The sequence below is a fragment of the Anthonomus grandis genome, chromosome 19 (assembly GCF_022605725.1).
Source record: "Anthonomus grandis grandis chromosome 19, icAntGran1.3, whole genome shotgun sequence".
Classification (NCBI taxonomy): Eukaryota; Metazoa; Arthropoda; class Insecta; order Coleoptera; family Curculionidae; genus Anthonomus; species Anthonomus grandis.
The window spans coordinates 1189472-1196027 of record NC_065564.1 but is presented as its reverse complement, the minus strand read 5'-3'; the positions used below and the strand labels follow the sequence as shown (position 1 = coordinate 1196027).

The 6556-nt window shown below is 33.5% G+C and overlaps 1 long non-coding RNA gene across 1 annotated transcript in view; it reads right to left on the bottom strand.

The window, feature by feature from the left end:
- The window catches only part of LOC126747707 (uncharacterized), a 31603-nt gene extending 25856 nt beyond the window's left edge, over positions 1-5747 (bottom strand). The window contains exons 1-2 of the long non-coding RNA XR_007664335.1: positions 5690-5747; positions 5457-5642 (exon numbers count right to left, since the gene is read on the bottom strand). This is a non-coding gene — a long non-coding RNA (uncharacterized LOC126747707). The remainder of the gene's footprint in view (positions 1-5456; positions 5643-5689) is intronic.
- Between the last annotated feature and the right edge of the window lie 809 nt (positions 5748-6556).

The window sequence follows — 6556 nt, the reverse complement described above, 5'->3', positions numbered from 1 at the left end:
ATATTTAGAATCTTCTAAGACCTGAACCAAAGAAATCTGACGATTAGAACGGGATATTTTCAATTTTTTATAAAAATTGAGCCTCGACTAAAGAATTTTATTGTAGAGCTTGATTGGCTCTACAAGTTTGTTCTCTATGGTTTTTTTGATTTGTTGGCCAATAGGAAACGAGATATTTGAAGGTTTGTCTTGGGTTGACTGGTGATGAACAGATCGGGGCTGGGAAATGTTTGAATGCAGATTTCTCGAAAACGGTTGATCCTAGAGGAAAAACGTTAAGAATCAATCTTGTTGAGCATGATCCACTTAACAAGTTTGCCCTCTACAGTTTTTTTGATTGGGCCAATAGGAACCGAGATATTTGAAGTTTTGTCCTGGCTTGATCGATGATGGCTTGATCGTTTAAAAAATTACGTCAAATGCCTGGAATTAAATAAATAACTTCTTTAAATGACCCCAAAAGCCTTGACTAAGTTATTTTCTCGAATCCCTGAAAACACACAAAAAATACTCTGGAAAGTCTGGACAACATGGAAGTTTTGGTATAGCCCGGATCTGCAAAAGCCCCGAAACAAAATTAAGAATAATGACAAATGCCTGATGGAATAAAATAAATAACTATAGTGTAAATGCCTGGATAAAGGACCCTTAATGCCTGGAACAGAACTTGAGAAGCCTGGAATAACATTAAAAATGATGGTTGAATGGCAGGACTAGATTTCCAGGAAATGGTTGATTTTAGAGAAAAATCATTAGAACCATTCTTGTAGAGCATGATCCAGTTACCAAGTTTGCCCTCTACAATTTATTTGATTTGACCAATAGGAAGCGAGATATTTGACAGTTTGTCTTGGGTTGACTGGTGATGAACAGATCAGGGCTGGCAAATGTTTGAGTGTAGATTTCTCGAAAACAGTTGATCCTAGAGGAAAAATCATTAGAATCATTCTTGTAGGGCATGATCCAATTAACAAGTTTGCCCTCTACAATTTTTTTGATTTGACCAATAGGAAGAGAGATATTTGACAGTTTGTCTTAGTTCGACCAATTATCGGTTAAGGAATCTTTAAGTGCAAATTTCTCGAAAACGTTTGATCCTAGAGGAAAAATCATTAGAATCATTCTTGTTGGGCATGATCTAATTAACAAATTTGCCCTCTACACTTCTTTTGATTGGGCCAATAGAAAGGGAGATATTTGAATAATTGTCTTGGCTTGACCAATGACGAACATGGAGTTGTAATTGATAAGTTTCCGAAATGGCAACCACACGCATTGATTATCTTTCCAACAAAATTCCCTCAATAAGTAAATAAATTTTACTTATTGAGGGAAAAAAGTTAATAATGTTGTATAAAGCATTTGTGGAATCAATTATAAGATAATATGCTATATTGGTAATATTAACGATGAAATCAGCTGTTATTCATGTACATTATTTAGGAAAACAATGATTTTTCAACAGAATTCCTTACTGGTAAGCAGTGTGGGGTAAGTTGGGGGGGCTAAGGGTAGAATTAATAAAAAACGCTTTTTTTGCACAAAATAATTTCCTGGAAAAAAAATTTTTTTCATTAATTCTACCCTTAGCCCCCCACCCACCCCACACTGCTTACCAGTAAAAAATTCTGTTGAAAAATCATCATTTTTTTGTCCGTAATATCCAATCTAATGCACTGTTTTTGTATTATATATTTATTAATAAACACATATATAATTATGTCAAATTGTGTTATTAGATTAAATATGAAAAACAGTGATTTTTGTAAACAATTTCTTACTGGTAAATAGTGTGGGGTGGGTGGGGGGCTAAGGGTAGGCCTAAGGAAAAATCGTTTTTTTGCAGAAAATAATTGCCTGAGAAAAAAATGCTTTTTAAGAAAATTATAGATAATGAAAATCGTTTTTTTTGTATCTATACTTTTTTCACTTAACCTTAAAGTTTTGAACAAACTTTAGTCTTATTCAAGCTTAAACTTTAAAGAAATAAATTAAATTCAGCTGCCTATTTAATTTGTGACTGATGAGACCTAATGATCTGAAACTTTCAGGATCAGTAGTCAACATACCAAGCTAGCTCTCCTATAAATTTCATTTTTCTAGGCTAATTAGTTTTTGATTTATTTAAATTTGAAAATAAATAATAAAGCATTTTTATTCAGGAAATTATTTTGTGCAAAAAAAAACATTTTTTATTAATTCTACCCTTAGCCCCCCACCCACCCCACACTACTTACCAGTAAGAAATTCTTTGGAAAAATCACCGTTTTTGTATTAAATATTTATTAATAAACACATATATAATTATGTCAAATTTAAATAAACAAACTGTGTTATTAAATTAAATATAAAAAATAATGATTTTTGAATAGAATTTCTCACTGGTAAGATGTGTGGGGTGGGTGGGGGGCTAAGGGTTGTCTTAATAAAAAACGATTTTTTTGCAGAAAATAATTGACTGAGAAAAAAATGCTTTTTAAGAAAATTGTAGGTGATCTGTATTTTTTGTATTTATATTTTTTCTCACATAACCTTAAGGTTTTCGAGTAAAACGTGAAAAAAACCATATTTTATTGATATGAAAATTGCCATTTTTTATCACAAATAAGTGGACAATTCAATTTTGAAAAAAAAATCAGTTTTATTCAAGCTTAAACTTTAAAGAAATAAATGAAATTCAGCTGCCTATAATGCCTATTTAATTTGCAAATAATTTGTGACTGATGATACCTAATGGTCCGAAACTTTCACAGTTATTAGTCAATATACCAAGCTAGCTCTCCTTTAAATTTCATTTTTCTAGCTTAATTAGTTTTTGATTTATTCAATCTTAAACTTCTTCATTAATATAAATTAACTTTAAACTATTAATATTGGATAAAATGTCATGTCTATAATTTTCTTGAAAGGCATTTTTTTCTCAGGCAGAAATTTTCTGCAAAAAAAAAACGTTTTTTATTTAGATAACCCTTAGCCCCCCACCCACCCTACACACCTTACCAGTAAGAAATTGTAGTCAAAAATCATTGTTTTTCATATTTAATCTAATAATGCAGTTTGTTTATTTAAATTTTATATAAATGTATATTAATAAATATTTAATACAAAAACAGTGCCATTAGGTTAGATATTATGGACCAAAAAATGGTGATTTTTCAAAAGAATTTCTCACTAGTAAGTTGTGTAGGGTGGGTGGGGGGCTAAGGGTTATCTAACAAAAAACAATGTTTTTTCAGATAATTTATACTCTTTTCCACTCGATTAGCAATAAATCATTTTATAATTACCAGAAATTTCAAGTAAATTGCTCTAGATTTAATTTTTTTATGAATTTTTTAATGTTGTACTAACATTTTTTTTTATAAATCTTACCTTTGGCCCCCCACCCACCCCACATAACTTATCAGTAAGAAATTCTATTGAAAAATCACCATTTTTGGTATTATATATTTATTTTTATATTTTATTTTATTAATATACACATACATAATATATAATTATATTAAATTTAAATATACAAACTGTGCTATTGTATTAACAATGAAATCAACTGTTATTCATGCATATTATTTAGGAAAACAATGATTTTTTAAAGCAATTTCTTACTGGTAAGGTGAGTGGGGTGGGTGGGGGGCTAAGGGTTGTCTTAATAAAAAACGATTTTTTTTGCAGAAAATAATTGACTGAAAAAAGAACATTTTTCATTAATTCTACCCTTGCCCCCCCACCCACCCCACACACCTTACCAGTCAAAAATTCTATTGAAAAATCATTGTTTTCCTAAATAATGTACATGAATAACAGCTGACTTCCTTGTTAATATTCAGTCTAATAGCACAGTTTGTACATTTAAATTTGACATAATTGTATATTAATAAAATAAATAAATATTTAATACAAAAACAGTGATTTTACATATTTGTAAATAAACTCGGTTCTATTGAACCATGTTAAGTAATTTATGGCTTAACAGTTGAAGAAGGTTCTTGCAAAGCTTTTTAGATGTAAATCAAGGAAATCCTGCCCATGCAACACACCTTAGTGTAATAAACGTTTATTTTTGGTTTATATCAGATGTACATTTTTGGTTGAACTTCAACTATAAATATCGGATAAAATGTTATGACTATAACTTTCTTGAAAAATAATTTTTTTCTTAGGTAATTATTTACTGCAAAAACATTGTTTTTTATTAGGCAACCCTTAGCCCCCCACCCACCCCACACACCTTACCAGTAAGAAATTCTATTGCAAAATCACTGTTTTTCATATTTAATCTAATAACAGAGTTTGTTTATTTAATTTTAATATAATTATTTAATTAATAAATATATACATAATACAAAAACAGTGCCATTAGGTTGGATATTATCGACAAAAAATGGTGATTTTTCAACAGAATTTCTTACTGGTAAGCAGTGTGGGGTGGGTGGGGGGCTAAGGGTAGAATTAATGAAAAACGCTTTTTTTGCACAAAATAATTTCCTGGAAAAAAAATTTTTTTCATTAATTCTACCCTTAGCCCCCCACCCACCCCACACTGCTTACCAGTAAGAAATTCTGTTGAAAAATCATTGTTTTCCTAAATAATGTACATGAATAACAACTGATCTCCTCGTTAATATAAATATTTATAAAATAAAATAAATAAATATTTAATACAAAAAACAGTGATTTTTCAAAAGAAGAATTTCTTACTGGTCAAACATCCGAGGTGGCCGAGGGGTGGTAAGGCTTCTAATAATCAAAAAACAACTTATGCAAAAATTGTTTTTAATTCTTTTATGAATAATTCACTCACTAACGTCTCTCTCTCATTTGTTTCAGGCATAAAGTGCAGTGTAGTGTATATAGAGACATAAAACATATAGTGCCAAAGAGGGGGTAGCAGATCTAGTCGGCGTTATAGTCCCGACCCGAGGGTGGTGCTTCTGGACAAGGTCTCCACAGGTGCCCACCGGCGATCGGTCCGGTGTCGTCTCTCCGGGGGGGTCAGGGGGGCACCAGTGCCCCCCTCTAACACCCCTCCGAGAGGGTCGTCAAGGGGTCGTACCGACGGTGGGTGCAATAGGATGTAAAGACTGGGTCTCGTGCATCACCAATTCGTGCTCGGCGGTTGTGCCACTGCCTGTTTTGACTTTTTTTATTTTTTTCGTTCACTTTTTATTTTCTCCTTCCCCCCCGTGGTCTAAACCGCCCATTGGGGGTGCGTGTCCACCCGAGGGACCCGGGACAGAAGAGGACCTAAGAAGTAGACGATACGGCGGTGGAATATACCTTGAAAAGGTGGGTTATGTTTCACGGTTTGTGGGCGATTGTTTTGAGGGTTGACTTTCACTTGTTTCGGAGTACTTGATTTATTTTTACCAGCATTTTCACCCTTCCCCTGCCCCCCCCTCTCTATAGGAGACACACCAATAATTAAGGTTCTATAGTAAAATCAGAGGGTCACTTACAGTATTTGGGTCCATTGATTAAAAGGAATTGATTAAAATGAATGGGGTCGCATTACTTCATCAGGTCCAGTGGATAGTTTTGTTGGTTTTCTCACTTTGGGCCTCCTCAGGGCTACTAAGTCTCCTTGGCATTTTCACCCTCTGTGCTTTAAACTGGTGGGGATGAGATTAATCACCTTTTAAAAACTGAAACAAAAGAATATATATATAAAAAAAACAAAAGAGAAACTTACTCAATCATTTGTTAAACGTGGCCTCCATTTTTATTTTACTCACCGTGACACATTGCCATAGAAACGCCAAACTTGGGGTGGGGCCAACGGTGTTGCCAGATCGGTCGCACTCTTTCTCTCACTAAACTAAACAAGATTTTTTACATTAATTAATTAATTAATTAAAATAACTCTCTAAGTTGACTATGCTATATTAATATAAAAAAAATATGTTGTCGTCCTAAAAAATGAAATCCCACTCCCTGCTGTCATAAAAATCTGGCAACGCTGCGTCTAACAGTAGAGCGGTATCGATATCGATATTTTCCAAAGGTTGGGGAGGGTTGATGGAAGGTTCGCCCCCCCCCTCTAAGGTGCGAAATATAGTGAAAGTTATTCCTTGGGGGGTGGTTTTGTTTATTAACTTAATATATATAACTAATGTGTCGTTTTCAATTGTTTCAGGTATCTACTAGAGTTCGTTCAAGTAAGGCCATTCATTACTAAGCATGACAGTTTGAAAATCGTAAAATTCTGTTAAATCTACATTCAGTGTCGCACCATATTTCGTGGTGCGTCACTGGATTTAGATTTTGATGAATTTTTAACGCGAAGCCAGGCATTTGTTTGACTTTGACCCCACGGTTCAATGTCAGATCTATTGCTGACCTTGAATTCTCTCTCTCTCTCTCTCTTTTAAAGATTTTCAAACTTAATCAAGAGTCCTTCAGACTCACAAAGAGAAAAGTCACTTTGACTTTTAAAAAAGGTAGAAACACATTTACACACTTGCCCTCCTTGTCTTTGACCTTGACGAGCAGCCTCCCTCGGGACACCCTGTAAAAGCCCCCCCCGTCACTTTCTCTTTCAGGTGTCCCTTTACACACA